Here is an 18,134-nt window from a genome sequence, read left to right on the forward strand (position 1 = left end):
ATTATTAATGGTGATTATTAATTGGAATTAATAATTATAGTCATGATAAATTATCAGGTATGTAGGCAGACTAAAACGAATACATACAACGTTGGGAGGTGGAAGACCCTCACATATTAAAAATACAGGCTTTTTTTGTCAGGATAGGACTCTAGGTTCTGACAGTTGTTAACTGTGAGACTCTAGACATGGTCCTTAATTTCCAGTGTTGACTTTTTCTTAACTTTCTATTTCCTTATAGTGCAGAAATTACAAAATCTACCCTAGAGAATAAGGTTAGAATATAATACATAAATTTAATTGGGGCCGGTGCTGTGGCTCAGTGGGTTAACACCCTGGTCTGAAGCGCTGGCATCCCATATTGGCGCCGGTTCTAGTCCCGGCTGCTCCCTTCCCATACAGCTCTCTGCTATGTCCTGGAAAATCAGCAGAAGATAGCCCAAGTCCTTGGGCCCCTGCACCCACATGGGAGACCTGGAAGACACTCCTGGCTCCTGGCTTCAGATCGGCACAGCTCCGGCTGTTGTGGCCATCTGGGGAGTGAACCATCGGATGGAAGACCTCTCTCTGTCTCTACCTCTCTCTGTAACTGTCTTTCAAATAAATATTTTTAAAAATACATATTTAATTTGCACTAAATACAATGAAAAACGTTACATGTCCCTTATTCTACTACTAAAGAAAATTATCTTTGATAATTTATAGTGTAAAAATTTGAAATTTATTGAAAATTAACAATCTTAATACTAGGAAACCTTTTTCCTTTTATTTTTTAAATTTATTTTATTTATTTGAAAGACAGAGTTAGAGAGAGAGGTAGAGACAGAGAGAGGTCTTCCATCCGATGGTTCACTCCCCAACTGGCCGCCAAGGGCCGGAGCTGAGCTGATCTGAAGCCAGGAACAAGGAGCTTCTTCCAGGTCTCCCACATGGGTGCAGGGGCCCAAGGACCTGGACCATCTTCTACTGCTTTCCCAGGCCACAGTAGAGAGCTGGATGGGAAGTGGAGCAGCCGGGACTAGAACCGGCGCCCATGTGGGATGCCAGTGCTTCAGGCCAGGGCGTTAACCCACTGTGTCACAGCACCGGCCCCTTTCCTTTTTTCTTAAAGCAATTTTCTTAAGCTTTTCAGGTGTTCTAATAACACTAAGATAAATTTTAGAACTAGGCCTAAGAATGTTACTCTCTTTAATTAGAGCTCATTTTAATTATAATATTAGCAAAAAGATACCCACAAAAATCAAAACACAAAGCAAGGCTCATCTTGCTATCTCTGGCAGCTCTTGAGAAACATCATTCTGAATCACAAAACTGCTCAAAAATTTGTGGTACCATATCATAGTGAATAAATTAATAAAAGTTCAATCTACGGGCTGGTGCTTCGGCACTGTGGCAGTGCTGGCATCCCACATGGGCTCTGGTTTAAGTCCTGGTTGTTCCACTTCTGATCCAGCTTCCTGCTAATGTGTCTGGGAGAACAACTGAAGATGGCCCAAGTCCTTGGACCACTTCACCCACGAGGGAGACCTGGAAGAAGCTCCTTGCTCCTGGTTTCAGATCAGCCCAGCTCCAGCATTTGCAGCCAGAGTAAACCAGTGGATGGAAGATCTTTCTCTCTGCCTCTCCTTCTCTGCCTCTCTAATTCTTTCAAATAAATACATAAATCTTAAAAAATCTGTGCTTAGGAGTAAACTTAGACCACTAAAAAAATCTCTAATTCTGGAAGAATATTTTACTTGATAAATTGCCCTGTTAATGATTTTAATAGATGTCTCCATAATCTTGAAAGATATAAATTCTTGGAAAGTTTTTTTCAAATTAGAGGGAAACTACTGTACTGCCCTTTTTACTCCATATAGCCACAGTAATATAATAAAACTTACAACTTTTTCAGCGAAGTGTTAGGAAGTCTTTACTTCCTTAAATAATTTTTACAATTTTATTTTAAAAAACAAATATATACATACATATAAATGTACAGAAAAATGGAAAACAAACATCAAAATAGTGATATTAATTCTGAGTGGTAAGACTATGGGCAATGTAAATTTTCTTCTTTTTACTTTCCTTAGGTTTCTGTTTTTCTTCTTTTTACAATAAACCTGCATTAATTCTATCATTAGACACTAAAACTATTTTTAAACAAATAAAATTTAAAACAGTGATATGTAGAGGAAGTACCTAAGATTTATTTGAAAGGCAGAGTTACAGAGAGGTACAGGCAAAGAGAGAGAGAGAGGTCTTCCATCCACTGGTTCACTCCCCAGATGGCCACAACGGCTGGAGCTGTGCCGATCCAAAGCCAGGAGCTAGGAGCTTCCTTCAGGTCTCCCTTGCGGGTGCAGGGGCCCAAGAACTTGGGCCATCTTCCACTGCTTTTCCAGGCCATAGCAGAGAGCTGGGTCGGAAGTGGAGCAGCCAGGACTTGAACCGGTGCCCATATGGGATGCCGGCCCTGCAGGTAGCAGCTTTACCCTCTCCGCCACAGCATAGGCCCCAGTACCTGTGTTTTTATTTATTCAGTGGAAAAAGATGGGGTAAAGCACCTGTTGTGCACCAAATAATGCTGTACTTTAGTATTCTTTCACTGAATTTTGGAATATTGCTTTTTCTTTCATTATGTTCAATCATAGAAGAATCCTGATAGTGAAGGTAGCCCATCATTTTGATGAAGAACAGTAAAAGAAAAAAACTGATAGGTATTATTTATTTCTGCCATGCTGATTTTACTTATGTGGGAGGCTTACATACACAGTTTTCTTAACAACAGAGGTACTTCCTCTCTAAACTCTGTTTTAAAATTTATTTAAATGGCAACCGCAATTTTTGTACAATTTCAAGAGATATCCAGCCTCCTGAAAGCATCAAATGGATTAAAAGCACCTCTGGTTTCTTAATTGTTCTAAACTATTTGAGCATTTGGTCTACTCTTTCAAAACTTTTAGGAAATGCCCAACACAGTTTGATATTTATATTTTCTGATCTATAAAAGGCCGGTGGAGAATTGCTCAAAATCACCACATAGCAACAAACAGCTAAATTAAGTACTTATGAAATACTAGGAACTGCTGTGAGAGCTTCACACATAATTATAAAGTGACGCTCACGAAAGTAAGGGAAAGAACCTGCCAAGTGGATATTCGCATACAGGTTCTAGCAAGGGGGCTGCACATCAGTTTAATGGACAAGACCTTTAAGAAGTAAGCAAATGCCCCCTAAAAAATCAAAATAGATTTCACAGAACAAAGAGGAAATATAATCCACCTAGACTTTAATTTTTAAAAAGGCAACAGCAAGTCATTTCTCCTTCTCCTTTTCTTAGAAATCAGCAGGACCTAGAGAAGGAAACCTTACCCCAGGCCCTTCCTGAAGCCCAGCGAGCCTGGTTAAATGAAGAACGCCACGCAGGGGACTCCGTGGTTCCGAAACTTGCCTTTGGGCCCTCGGAGCTGTGCGGGCGCGCGCGCGTGTGCGTGTGCACGGGGGAACGCAGCGTGGTGGGAGTTCTGCCGGGGCCTCGTCCAGGTCGAGCCCTCCTGTCCCGAGACCGGATCTGGGCTTTTAGTTTGTTCGCAGTCTTCTCGTTAGAGCTTAGACGCCAAGACCGAGGGCCCTTTTCCTGCGCCGGGCAGAGGACGTAAGACGCGGGCCGGGGTCAGCGGCATCTACTTCCACGGCCACAGCAACCTCCGCTCACACACGACGGCCCGCACTCCCAGCTGGCAGACAAACGCCGTCCCGCATCAGCCCACCGCTACAGCCCGGCCCTGTCACGCCCACAGACACAGGCGCGCACACACACCCACACCGCCGCCCTTCGCTCACACCGGGCCGGAGGCGCGGGCTCCCGGGGCTCCGCGGTCCCTTCCCCCTTCCTTCTCTTTACCCCCGCACCGCCGCACCTTTCCTGCGGACGGCCAGGGCCACGCTCCGAGCCAGGACTGCTCACTCGCGGCGCGGGGCAAATCTGCCGGAGAGGCTCTGAGGCAGCGAGGAAGCCACAAGCCGGCGACAGCCCACAACGCCTGGACCTAACGGGCCCAGCGCCGGGGCTGCTGGGAAGGCCGGCCGGGCGCCCCGAGTGCGCAGGCGCGCCGGCCCTGGGGGCGGGGCGCTGCTCCAGAGCCGCGAGCGGCCCCGCCCCAGCCGGAGCGGGCTGCCAGGCCCTCCGGACCCGAGTCAGTGGGTCGTGGCCGAACCCGGAGGCGGGCAGGGGCGAACGACCAGCCTTAAAAGAGGCGCGCTCGTGAACCTGACTGGTTCTGGGTGTGAGTGGTTTCATAGGAATTGCACTAGTAATGCTGTTAGAACTACAAAGTGAGCTCATCAAGGATTCAGGACACAAAACCAATACAAAATCAGTTATATTTCTATGTATTTGCAATGAACAACGTGAAAGAGAGAAGAAAAAAAAGACTTCCTTTACAATAGTATATTAAAAAAAAAAAACAGGAATAGATTTTTTTGTTTTGTTTTGTTTTTATTTTTGACAGGCAGAGTGGACAGTGAGAGAGAGACAGAGAGAAAGGTCTTCCTTTTTGCCGTTGGTTCACCCTCCAATGGCCGCTGCAGGCGCGCATCGCGCTGATCCGAAGCCAGGAGCCAGGTGCTTCTCCTGGTCTCCCATGGGGTGCAAGGCCCAAGCACTTGGGCCATCCTCCACTGCACTCCCGGGCCACAGCAGAGAGCTGGCCTGAAGAGGGGCAACCAGGATAGAATCCGGTGCCCCAACCGGGACTAGAACCCGGTGTGCCGGTGCCACTAGGCAGAGGATTAGCCTATTGAGCTGCGGTGCCGGCCAGGAATAGATTTAACAAGTGCAAATTTTTACTTTTTAAACTACAAAGACTTGCTGAAGGAGATTAAAGGCGAGATGAATAAGTGGAAAGACATTCCCATGTTCATGGATCAGAAGTCTTAATATTGTCAGTGTGGCAGGGCCGAGGTGTGCCGCTGGGTCTGCGTGTAGTTGTGAGATTGGGGCATGATGGCATTTGTGTGCCAGATTCTACAGATTCAATACAATCTCAGTAAAAACCCCAACTGCATTCCTTGACAGCATGGACAAGCTGATCTTAAAATTCATATGGAAATACAAGGGACCTAGGCCGGCGCTGTGGCTCACTAGGCTAATCCTCCACCTGCGGCGCCGGCACACCGGGTTCTAGTCCTGGTTGGGGCACCGGATTCTGTCCCGGTTGCTCCTCTTCCAGGCCAGCTCTCTGCTGTGGCCCGGGAGTACAGTGGAGGACGGCCCAAGTGCTTGGGCCCTGCACCCGCATGGGAGACCCAGAGGAAGCACCTGGCTCACAGCGCACTGGCCATAGCGGCCATTTGGAGGGTGAACCAATGGAAGGAAGACCTTTCTCTCTGTCTCTCTCACTGTCTAACTCTGCCTGTCAAAAAAAAAAAAAAAGAAAGAAATACAAGGGACCTAGAAGAACAACAACAAAATCCTGAAAACGTACAAAAACAAGACAAAGACAAGACATTAAGCCTAGCAGTTAAGCTCCTGCACCCCATATCAAAATACAGCTCCAGCTCCTGGCTCCAGCTTTCTCCCAATGCAGACCCTGGAGGCAACACCCACCCATGTGAGAGACTTGTGTTGAGTTCCTAGTGGGCATCTGGGGGAGTGAACTAGCAGATGGGAGCGCTGTTTTGCTTGCTCTCTCTCTCTCTCTCCCTCTCTCGCTCTCTCATTCTAAATAAATAATTTTTTAAAAAGATATATATATATATTTATTTGAAAGAATTACATAGAGAGAGGGAGAGACAGAGATCTTCCACCTGCTGGTTCATTCCACAAATGGCCACAGGAGCCAGGAGCTTTTCTGGGTTTCCAACAGGGGTGCAGGGGCCCAAGGACCTGGGCCATCTGCTGCTGCTTTCCCAGGCTCATTAGCAGGGAGCTGGATCAGAAGTGGAGAAGCCGAGACTTGAATCAGTGCCTCTATGGGATGCCAGCTTTAACCCCTTCCACCACAGTGCTGGCCCCTCAAATAATTTCAAGAAAAAACCTTTAAAAAATTGGAAGACTAACACCTTCCTTTGGTAAGATTTTAAATATTTATTTATTTATTTGAGTGGAAGAGTTACAGAGAGAGAGAGAGATATATATATCTTCCATCCAATGGTTCACTCTCCAAATGGCAGCAACAGCTACGTATGGGCCAGGCAGAGCCAGGCGACAGGAGCTTCAGACAGGTCTCCCATGCAGGTACAGGGGCTCAAGCTCTTGGCCCATCTTCCGCTGCTTTCCCAGGTGCATTAGCAGGGAGCAGAGCAGCTGGGACTCAAATCTGCACCCCATGGGGTGCGGCACTGCAGGCAGGGGCTTAACCTGCTGTGCCACAGCACTGGCCCTGAAGAGGAAATAAGGCCACAACCAGAGACAGAGAAAGGAAAGCAGGACCCCTGACATGACCTTGCAAAGTGGCTACTTGCAGTTCTCTGGTGAAGCGGCTGCCCATGATTATCCTGTCCAGGGAGGGAAGATGTCCTAACCTCTGCTTTCTGTGACTCCAGTCACAAATCTGTCCAATCAATCTGCCCCAGGTATCTCTTCTTGTAAATATACTGGACCAGCTGGCTATTGGAAGTGTGGTCGCAAGTCATGTGGACCAGTTCCCCCTAGGTAGTCCTAAGTCACGTAAGCTGCAGTTCATTAATTTTTCAAAGATTTATTTATTTATTTGAAAGTCAGAGTTACACACAGAGAGCAGGAGAGACACAGATTGAGAGAGAGAGAGGTCTTCCATCCGCTGGTTCACTCCCCAGTTGGTCACAATAGCCAGAGCTGTGCCGATCTGGTGCCAGGAGCCAGGAGCTTCTTTTTTTTAAATATTTTATTTATTTATTAGGTAGAGTTACAGAGCATGAGAGAAAGAGACAGATCTTCTGTCCATTGGGTCACTCCCAAATGGCCACAATGGCCGGAGCTGCGCCGATCCGAAGCCAGGAGCTTCTTCCTGGTCTCCCATGAACATGCAGGGGCCCAAGTCCTTGGGCCATCTTCTACTGCTATCCCAGGCCACAGTAGAGAGCTGGGTTGGGAGAGGAGAAGCCAGTACTAGAACTGGCGCCTATATGGGGTGCCAGTGCCGCAGGTTGAGGATTAACTTGCTGTGCCACGGCGCCGGCCCCAGAGCCAGGAGCTTCTTCCTGGTCTCCCATGCAGGTACAGTGACCCAAGGGCTTGGGCCATCTTCTACTGCTTTCCCAGGCCATAGCAGAGCTGGATAGGAAGTAGAGCAGCCGGGACTTGAACCAGCGCCCATATGCTGGCACTGCAGGCAGCGGCTTAACCTGCTATGCCACAGTGCCAGCCCCTTAGGCTGCAATTTAAACCCACCTATGCAGTAATGGTTAAGGCATGATGCTAATGAACTCATAAATATAGGAAAAGAAACAGAGATCGAGACTCAGTGTTAGGAGATGGTTCCCCTGAGCCCGCTGGTGTTAATAAACTATTTCCGACCCTCCACTCAGCTTCTGGTACCTGTTTGAATGAGGGGAATTTCCCAATCCCAGGTTACTATAATACAGTCCAACACCTTTAAAAAAAAAGATTTTATTTACTTATTTGAGAGGTAGAATTACAAAGAGAGGGAGAAACAGAGAGAAAGGTCTTCTATCTGCTGGTTCACTCCCAAATGGCTGCAATGGCCAGAGCCAGGCTGAACCGAAGTCAGGGGCCAGGAGCTTCTTCCGGGTCTCCCATGTGGGTACAGGGCCCCAAAGGATTGGGCCATCTTTTACTGCCCTCCCAGGCCCTAAGCAGAGAGCTGGATATAAAGTGGAGCAGCTGAATCGGTGCCCATATAGGATGCCCATGCTGCAGGCGGAGGCTTAGCCAACTAAGCCAAGCACCAGGTCCCCACTAACACTTTCTAAATTCATATGTACCACAAAGGTAATCAATAATATGGTGCCAGCATACAAACAGACATAGCAAGTAATGAAATATAATAGAAAGCTCAGAAATAAACTCTAAAATTTATAATCAGTTGCTTTAAAAAATAATTAATTAATTATTTGAAAGGCAGAGTTACAGAGAAAGAAATCTTCCATCTTCTGGTCTTCCATCCCCAAATGACTGCAACAGCCAAGGCTAGACCAAGCCAAAGCCAGGAGACAGGAACTCCATCTGGGTCTCTATGTGAGTGGTAGGGGCCCACGCACTTGGGCACCTCCCACTGCCTTTCCAAGTGCATTAGCAGAGAGCTGGATCAGAAGTGGAGCAGCTGGGCACCTGTATGGGATGTCGAGATCACCAGCAGTATCTTAATCTGGTGCACCACAATGCAGCCCTCAATTAAATACTTTTTAAAAAGATTTATTTTTATTTATCTGAGAAGAGTTTGAAAAAATCCATGGGGGAAGTAATATTGCTTGTCAGCAAATTGTGTTGGTTCAACTGGATGTTCACATGCAAAAGAATGAAATTGTATCCCTACTTTCTACTCACATATTTACCTCAAAACTGATCAAATATATATAAGAACTAAAAAATATATAACATGTAGAAGAAAACATCTGTAAATCTTTGAGACATTGGATTAGACAATGGTTTGCTACATATAACATCAAAAGCACAAGTGGGATCAGGCGTTGTAGTATAGTGGGTAAAGCCACCTCCTTTGACGCCAGCCTCCTATATGGGAGCCAGTTTGAGTCTTGGTTACTCTACTTCCGACCCAGCTCCCTGCCAACGTGCCTTGGAAAGCAGTGGAAAATGACTCAAGTGCTTGGGTCCCTGCGCCCACGTAGGAAACCAGGAAGAAGCTACTGGCTCCTGGCTTCAGATTGGCCCAACCCTACTGTTGCAGCCATCTGAGGAATGAAAGAGTTGAACCAGTGGATAGAAGATCTCTGCCTCTCAGTCTCTGTCTCTTTCTCTCTCTCTGTGACTGTGCCTTTCAAATAAATAAGGAAAAATCTCTTAAAACAAAACAAAACAAAAAAAGAATGCAGGATCAGTGCTGTGGCATGGTGGGTTAAGCCGCTGTCTATAGCGCAACCCATATGGGTGCCAGTTTGAACCCCAGCTGCTCCACTTCTGATCTGGCTCCCTGTTAGTGCATCTGTGAAGCCAGTGGAAGGATGGTTCAAGTGCTTGGGCCCCTGCACCCATGTGAGAGATCCTGATGAACCGCCTGGACCCTGGCTTCAGCCTGACACAGCCCTGGTTGTTGCAGCCATTTGGAGAGTGAGCCAGCAGATGGAAGATATCTCTCTCTTCTCCCTCCTTCCCCCCACCTCTCTTGCTGTAGCTGAGTTTCAAATAAATAAGTAAATCTTAAAAACAGAAAACAAAACATAAGTGATGGGTGGCATTTGGCCAAGCAGTCAAGATGCTGGTTAGGATGCTTATCCCCATATCAGAATGCCTCAGTTTGATACCCAACTCTGGCTCCTGACTCCAGCTTCCGGCTGGTGCAGACAGTGGGGAAGCTCAAGTGACTGGGTTCCTGCCACTCATGTGAGAGACTAAGTTTCTAGCTCCTGTCTTCAGCCTCAGGCAACCTCTGGAGAATGAACCAGTGATGGGAAATATTTCTCCTCCTCTCTCTCCTTGCCAAATAAAGTAAATACATAAAAAAGTAAAGTTTTTGTTATTTATTTGAAAGGCAGAGTTAGAGAGAGAGAGAGAGAGAAAGAGAAATATCTTCCATCCACATGTTCATTCCCCAGATGGCCCAGCCTTGGCTGAAGCCAAGAGCTGGGAACTCCATCTGGATCTCCTACATAGGTGGCAGGGGCCCAAGTACTTTGGTCATCTTCCACTGTTCCCCCAGGCACATTAGCAGGCAGGTATACTGGAAGTAGACCCACCGGGGCTCAAACCAGGGCTCATAGGGTATACTGGCATTGCAGGTAATGGGATAATTCTGGACCAACATAAAAAAAAATTTTTTTTTGACAGGCAGAGTGGACAGTGAGAGAGAGAGAGACAGAGAGAAAGGTCTTCCTTTGCCGTTGGTTCACCCTCCAATGGCCTCTGCGGCCGGCGCATCGCGCTGATCCGAAGCCAGGAGCCAGGTGCTTCTCCTGGTCTCCCATGTGGGTGCAGGGCCCAAGGACTTGGGCCATCCTCCACTGCCTTTCTGGGCCATAGCAGAGAGCTGGCCTGGAAGAGGGGCAACCAGGAAAGAATCCAGCGCCCCAACCAGGACTAGAACCTGGTGTGCCGGCGCCGCAAGGCGTAGGATTAGCCTGTTGAGCCACAGTGCCGGCCTACACATAAAAATTTTTAAAAAGTAGTTACCATGGCCGGCGCTGTGGCTCAATAGGCTAATCCTACGCCTGTGGTGCCGGCACATTGGGTTCTAGTGCCGGTTGGGGCACCGGATTCTGTCCCAGTTGCCCTTCTTCCAGGCCAGCTCTCTGCTGTGGCCCGGGAGTGCAGTGAAGGATGGCCCAAGTGCTTGGGCCCTGCACCCGCATGGGAGACCAGGAGAAGCACCTGGCTCCTGCTTTCAGATTAGCGTGGTGCGCCGGCCACAGCAGCCATTGGAGGGTGAACCAACGGAAAAAGGAAGACCTTTCTCTCTGTCTCTCTCTCACTGTCCACTCTGCCTGTTGAAAAAAAAAAAAAGTAGTCACCATACGACCCAACAATTCTAAAAAGAGAAATGAAAACATCCACTCACAGGCCAGAGTTGTGGCACAGCAGGCTAAGCCACACTTTTGATGCTGGGGTCCCAAATCAGAGTGCCAGTTTGAGTCTTGGCTGCTCCACTTTCCATTCAGCTTCTTGCTGATGCACCTGGGAAGATAGTGGAAGATGTCCAAATACTTTGGTCCCTTTCACCCACGTGGGAGACCAACATGGAGTTCTTGGCTCCTGGCTTCAGCCTGACCCAGATCTGGTGGTATAGCCATCTGGGGAATGAACCAGTGGATGGAAGATTTTCCCTCTCTCTCTCTCTCTCCCTTCCTCCCTCTCTGTTGCTCTGCCTTTCAAATAAACAAATAAATCCTTAAAAAGAAACACCCATACAAAAACTTATACACGAATGTTCATAGTAATATTATTAATAATATCTCAAAATAGAAACAACCTTGGATGAGTGGGTAAAATAAATGTGGTATACTAGGGCCGGTGCTGAGGCACAGTGGGTTAAAGCTCCAGCCTGCAGCACCAGCATCCCATATAGGTGCTGGTTCGAGTCCCAGCTGCTCCTCTTCCAATCCAGCTCTCTGCTGTGGTCTGGGAAAGCAGTGGAGGATGGCCCAGGTCCTTGGGCCCCTGCATCCATGTAGGAGACCTGGAGGAGGCTCCTGGCTCCTGGCTCCTGGCTTCAGCTCTGACTGTTGCAGTCATTTGGGGAGTGAGCCAGAGGAATGGAAGACCTCTCTCTCTGGCTCTACCTCTCTCTATAACTCTTTCAGAGAAATAAAATGATTCTTAAAAAAAAACTGTGGTATACCTATACAATGAGATATTGTTCTATCATAAAATTCATAAACATGTTCTACAACATGAATGAACCTGGAAACCTTAAGAGAGAAGTCAGATGCAAAAAAACCACATACAATATAATTTGATCTAAATGAAATTTACAGATCAGGCAAATCTACAAAGTGGTTATCTAGGGCTGGAGGACATGGAGGAAAGTATTCTAATTATGGGAATTTGAAATCTCAAAAAAAAAACGTGGATAGCAGTGGACATTTGGCACAACAGTTAAGATGGCACACTTGGGATGCTTCCACCCGTATTGGTGTGCCTGGTTTTGAGCTCTTGTTCTGTTTCTGATTCCAGCTTCCTGCTATTGCACTCCTTGGGAGGCAGCAAGTTATGGCTGGAGTATTTGGGTATCTGCCACTCACTCAGTTGGGAGACATGTCTGAATTCTGGGTTCCTGGCTTCAGTTGTTGCAGAGCTCCTGGCTCCTAGCTTCAGCCTGGCCTAGCCCCAGCCATTGTGGGCATTTGGGGAGTGAAGCAGCAGATGGAAGATCTCTCTTTGTCTCTCCATCCCTCCCTCTCTAACTCTGCCTTTAAAATAAGTAAATTTTTACAAAAATAAAACCTGCATGTATCTCAAAATTCTTTTGAAACAATAGCAAAATCTTTTAATTAAATTCTTCGTGAACATTTTGGGCTACCCTTTTATATAAACTACAATTATATAAAAATAACAACAATGATGACAACATTCAGGAGGTGGTTGGCTCTGGCTTAGAAGGCAGGGGAGTGAGATGGCTAACAATGAAAAAAAAAGCTAGATGTAAATTACTGTCAAGATCCTGGTTATGGGGCCAGTGCCATGGCATAGTAGGTTAATCCTCCGCCTGCGGTGCCAGCATCCCACATGGGCACCGGTTCTAGTTCCAGGTGCTCCTCTTCCAATCCAGCTCTCTGCTGTGGCCTGGGAAAGCAGTAAAGGATGGCCCAGGTCCTTGGGCCTCTGCACCTGCATGGGAGACCAGGAGGAGGCACCAGGCTCCTGGCTTCGGATCGGTGCAGCTCTGACTGTTGCAGCCATTTGGGGAGTGAACCAACAGAAGGAAGACCTTTCTCTCTGTCTCTCTCTCTCAGTCTGTAACTCTACCTCTCAAATAAATAAATAAAATCTTTTTTAAAAAAAAGATCCTGGTTATATTATTGAATGCACATTACATTATTAGGAAGAAACAAACTTGTTTGAAGACAGCCATGTATGGATGAGACATATGAATAAGAAAATATATTATTTTTTATGTATTCCACAAAGTAAATAAATATTACTAAGTAGGTAAAAGTTTAAGTTAAATAAAAGGCATAATCTCATAATATGAATTTTTAAAAATATTTTAGTGAACAGAATTGTATTTAATACTTCAGAAATACTTTAAGAAATCTTAAAGTCCCAAATCATAATTTTTTAAAAGATTTATTTGTTTATTTGAAAGGCAGAGTCACACAGCAGCAGAGACATAGAGAGAGATCTTTCATCAGCGGGTTCACTTCCCAAATGGCCACAATGGCAAGAGCTGGGCTGATCTGAAGCCAGGAACCAGGACCTTCTTCCAGGTCCCCCATGAAGGGGCAGGAGCCCAAGGATTTGGAGCATCTTCTGCTACCTTCCCAGGTACACAAGCAGGGAGCTAGACTGGAAGTGGAGGAGCCAGGACTTGAACCAGTACCCATATGGGATGCTGGCACTGCAAGAGGTGGCCTCATCTGCTATGCCACAGAGCCAGCCCCCTCAAGTCATAAAATTTTAAAAATAATAATTTTAAGAATTTAAGCTTTGTAGATATAGAGGATTACAGTTTATCACTGTAGATTCCATATACACTGAAACATGCCATCATAACCCAAACTACATGGACATCTTTTTCCAAGGGAAATTTTATTTATTTGAAAGGCATAATTACAGAGAGAGAGTAAGAGACACATAAACAAACATGCAGGCCGGCACCGTGGCTTAACAGGCTAATCCTCCGCCTTGCGGCGCCGGCACACCGGGTTCTAGTCCCGGTTGGGGCGCCGGATTCTATCCCGGTTGCCCCTCTTCCAGGCCAGCTCTCTGCTATGGCCCAGGAGGGCAGTGGAGGATGACCCATGTCCTTGGGCCCTGCACCCGCATGGGCGACCAGAAGCACCTGGCTCCTGGCTTCGCATCAGTGCGATGAGCTGGCCGCAGCGGCCATTGGAGGGTGAACCAACGGCAAAAAGGAAGACCTTTCTCTCTGTCTCTCTCTCTCACTATCTACTCTGCCTGTCAAAAAAAAAAAAAAAAATCATGCAGAGAGAGGGAGGGTGGAAGCAGAGAGAGAGAAAGAAAATCTTCCAACCACTGTTTCATTCCCCAAATGGCTGCGATGGCTGGAGCTGGGCCAGCTAAAACCAAGAGCCAGGGCTTCATACAGGTAGCCCATGTGGGTGCAGGGGCCCAAGAACTTGGGCTATCTTCCACTGATTTTCCAGGTGCATTAGCCATATAAGCTGAATGTGAAGTGGAGTAGCCAGACATGAACCAGGCTCATATAGATGCCAGTGTTGCAGATGGTGGCTTAACCTGCTTGGGCCACAACACTGACTCCCCAAGGAAAACTTGAACTGCATATAATGTGGAAAAATAAAATTAAATTATTTATTATAGATTTTTTTATAATTTCCACTTACCAAAGCATTACGTTAAATGTTATAAAGTTTGGAATCACCATTGTGGTAGAGCAGGTTAAGCCACAGCTGCGACACCAGCATTCCAAATGAATAGCTGCTTGGAGTCCTGGCTGCTCCACTTCTGATCCAGCTCCCTGCTAATGTACCTGGGAGAGCATCAGATGATGACCTGAGTATGTGGACTCCTGCCAACCTCATGGGAAGCCTGGATGGAGTTCCAGGCTCCAGGCTTTGGCCTGGTCCAGCTCTGGCCACAGTGGCCATTTGAGGAGTGAACCAACAGAGGAAGGATGGAAGCTCTCTTGTCTCCCTCGCCATAGCACTTTTTTTTTTTTTTTGACAGGCAGAGTGGACAGTGAGAGAGAGAGAGACAGAGAAAGGTCTTCCTTTACCGTTGGTTCACTCTCCAATGGCTGCTGCGGCCGGCGCACTGTGCTGATCCGAAGCCAGGAGCCAGGTGCTTCTCCTGGTCTCCCATGCAGGTGCAGGGCCCATTGGGCCATCCTCCACTGCCTTCCCAGACCACAGCAGAGAGCTGGCCTGGAAGAGGGGCAACCAGGACAGAATCCGGCGCCCCGACCGGCACTAGAACCTGGGGTGCCGGCACCGCAGGCGGAGGATTAGCCTATTGAGCTGCGGTGCCGGCCTCCATAGCACTTTCAAATAAATACATAATCCTTTAAAAATAAAATAATGTGTAAATATTGAGATCAATATCTTTTAGATTTTATAACTATAAAGCCCAAAAGAATTTATCACCTTATAATCAGTACCCTAATAAAATATATTACACTTTCAGATACTATTACCATATTTTAAGTATCATGAAGTATTACATTAGAGAGCATTGCTATATCAGTAGATATGAGAAGGCAAGAAAGATAAGAATCATCAAAGAAATTTCAAGACATATATGTATTAATGGATATCAACTCAATGTTAACTGTGCATTCATTTGGGATATTCTGAATTTAAAAAAAAATAAAAAATATAGTCCCATAAGTGGAAAAAATAATTTGAAAAATTTATTAAGAGCCATGTCTTTATTTCCAAATATTAAAACTATATATTCAAAATATCATATCTTTACTTCCAAGTACAAAGTTATTGGAAAGTATAAGCCAACATTGCTGGAACATGAGGACAGAAATAAAACATGGTGATACAACTGATGGCATTTTATTTGACTACTTTTTAAGATTTATTTATTTATTTGAAAGGCAGAGTTAGAGAGAGAAGGAGAGACAGAGATCTTCTTTCTGCTGGTTCACTCCCCAGGCCAAAGCCAGGAGCCAGGAGCCAGGAGCTTCTTCCATGTCTCCCAACTGAATGCATGGGCCCAAGCACTTGGGCCATCTTCTGCTGCTTTCCCAGGCACAATGGCAAGGAAATGGAGTGGAAGTGGAGCAGCTGGGTTTTGAACCAGCACCCATATGGGATGCTGGTGCTGCAAATGGCAGATTTACCCACTGTGCCACAGTGCCAGCTCTAAGAATAAATACTGAGTTAAAGGAAAAGTCCATCCCAAAACATTAACCTAAACCATACTACACTGAAGAGGTTTTTCCTTATAGACTTGTATTAAGTTTCTAGACTACAATGGCAGGTTTAGGTACTCATAACAGAAATGGTATGTCTCACAAAGACTAAAGTATTCACTATTCAATCCTTTACAGGAAAAATTGGCACACTGTTGTTCTAGAAACCATAATTAATTCCAGTGATACATCTGTTGCTACTGCAAAATTATGAAGGTTTGGCATTATTTTTCTTGGTAACTTTTTTTTTTTTGACCAGGCAGAGTGGACAGTGAGAGAGAGAGACAGAGAGAAAGGTCTTCCTTTGCCGTTGGTTCACCCTCCAATGGCCGCCACGGCCAGCGCGCTGCGGCTGGCGCACTGCGCCGATCCGATGGCAGGAACCAGGTGCTTCTCCTGGTCTCCCATGGGGTGCAGGGTCCAAGTACTTGGGCCATCCTCCACTGCACTCCCGGGCCACAGCAGAGAGCTGGACTGGAAGAGGGGCAACCGGGACAGAATCCGGTGCCCCGACCGGGACTAGAACCCGGTGTGCAGGCGCCACAAGGCAGAGGATTAGCCTGTTCAGCCACGGCGCCGGCCTCTTGGTAACGCTTAAAATTTCAGTTGTACAAATATATAGCTAAAGAATGGAAAACACAATATAAAAATATATCTGATTGAGGGCCAGCACTGTGGTGCAGTGGGTTAATGCTCTGGCCTGAAGGGCTGGCATCCCATATGGGTGGCCAGTTCTAGTCCCGGCTGCTCTACTTCCAATCCAGCTCTCTGCTATGGCCTGGGAAAGTAGTAGAAGATGGTCCAGGTCCTTGGGCCCCTGCACCTGCGTGGGAAGACCCGGAAGAATCACCTGGCTCCTGGCTTTGGATCGGCACAGCTCCGGCCATTGCCGCCAATTGGGGAGTGAGCCATTGGATGAAGACCTCTCTCTCTCTCTTTCTGCCTCTCCTCTCTCTGTGTAACTCTTTCAAGTAAATAAATAAATCTTTAAAAATAAATTTAAAATATATATAGATAAACAGACAGATATCTGATTCTTGGGGTTGACGCTGTGGCGCAGTTGGTTAATGCACTGCCTGCAGCGCCAGCATCTCATATGGACACCAGTTCGAGTCCTGGCTGTTCCATTTCCAATCCAGTTCCCTACTAATGAGCCTGAGAAAACAATGGAGCAAGTGCTTGGGCCCCTGCACACAGTTAGGAGATCCCAAAGAAAATAAATTCTTTGTTTTTGTTTTAGTTTATTTTCATCTACTTGAAAGCTGGAAAAAGAAATCTTCCATCCTCTGATTCACTTCCCAAATGCTCTGAAGAGCTGGCACTGGGCCAGGCCAAAATTAGGGGCCCAGAACTTAATGCAGGGATTCAAGCGCTTGAATCATCTCCTGCTGCCTCCCTGAATGTGTTAGCAGGAAGCTGGGTTAGAAGAGAGCAACTGGGACTTGAAATAGCACCATGTAGTGGATGTGAGCATCCAGCTTCGCAGGTTGGTTTGTTGTTCATGTTGTTGTTTTTTAAGATTTATTTATTTACTTAAAGTCAGAGTTATACAGAGAGAGAGAGAGAGAGAGAGAGAGAGAGAGAGAGAGAAAGTCTTCCATCCACTGGTTCACTCCCCAGTTGGCCGCAACAGCTGGAGCTGTGCCAATCCAAAGCCAGGAGCCAGGAACTTCTTCAGGATCTCCCACGTGGGTACAGGGGCCCAAGGACTTGGCTCATCTTCTACTGCTTTCCCACGCCATAGCAGAGAGCTGGATCGGAAGTGGAGTAGCTGGGACTTGAACCAGCTCCCAAATGGAATGCTAACACTGAAGGTGCCAGCCCCTGGTTTGTTTTTAATCTTTACACTTAAAAGATTAGACAACTTGTATCTGGAGAAATTTGATTGGAAATTGTCTTGTGCTATTTTTCCCCATACTCACTCCCCCAATCTCCTTGGGTGTCAAGGAATTTGCTCTTTTGAAAGCTTCTCCTGTGAACTTTGTGTGCCCACTGCTCTAGTGTCTACAAAAGTAACCCAACAGGCCATTTGCAATGTGCACAGCTGATTGATCTTTGGCTTCCACAGGGTTTCATCTTTTTTTTTTTTTAACCAATAAAAAAAAAATCTGATCAGCCATTTAAAATCAGGAAGTATCTATAACACATTTAAAATGTAACTTGAGCACTTGGACTCGTAGTTAAAGTGAAGTTCTAGATCCCACCTCCCATACTGGAGTGCCTGGGTTCAATTCCCAAATCCAGCTCCAAATTCTAGCTTCCTGCCAATGCACACCCCGAGAAGCAGCAGGTGATAGCTCAAGTGGTTGGGTCCCTGCCACCCACGTGGGAGACCCACATTGAGTTTCTGGCTCCTGGCTTTGGCACAGCCCAGTCCTGGCTATTGTGGACATTTGTGAAATGAACCAGTGTATAGTAGCTCTTTTGCTGTCTCTTCCCAAAAGGTTTTTATCAAAATACACATTTCTGGATATT

General features: G+C 46.4%; 1 protein-coding gene across 4 annotated transcripts in view; it reads right to left on the reverse strand.

Moving 5' to 3' along the window:
* ZFP82 (ZFP82 zinc finger protein) overlaps positions 1–18,134 on the reverse strand; it is an 87,020-nt gene that overhangs the window by 19,239 nt on the left and 49,647 nt on the right. Inside the window, exon 1 of one of the 4 annotated variants that reach the window (XM_062176223.1) lies at positions 3,903–4,040. The exons of 2 other annotated variants lie outside the window; for them this stretch is intronic. The gene's annotated coding sequence lies outside the window, so the exon portion shown is untranslated. Of the gene's footprint in view, positions 1–3,354; positions 3,444–3,902; positions 4,041–18,134 lie in introns of those variants that run through there. One more of the 4 variants, XM_062176224.1, reaches the window with a different exon arrangement.

The sequence above is a fragment of the Lepus europaeus genome, chromosome 19, assembly GCF_033115175.1.
Source record: "Lepus europaeus isolate LE1 chromosome 19, mLepTim1.pri, whole genome shotgun sequence".
NCBI classification, from domain to species: Eukaryota; Metazoa; Chordata; class Mammalia; order Lagomorpha; family Leporidae; genus Lepus; species Lepus europaeus.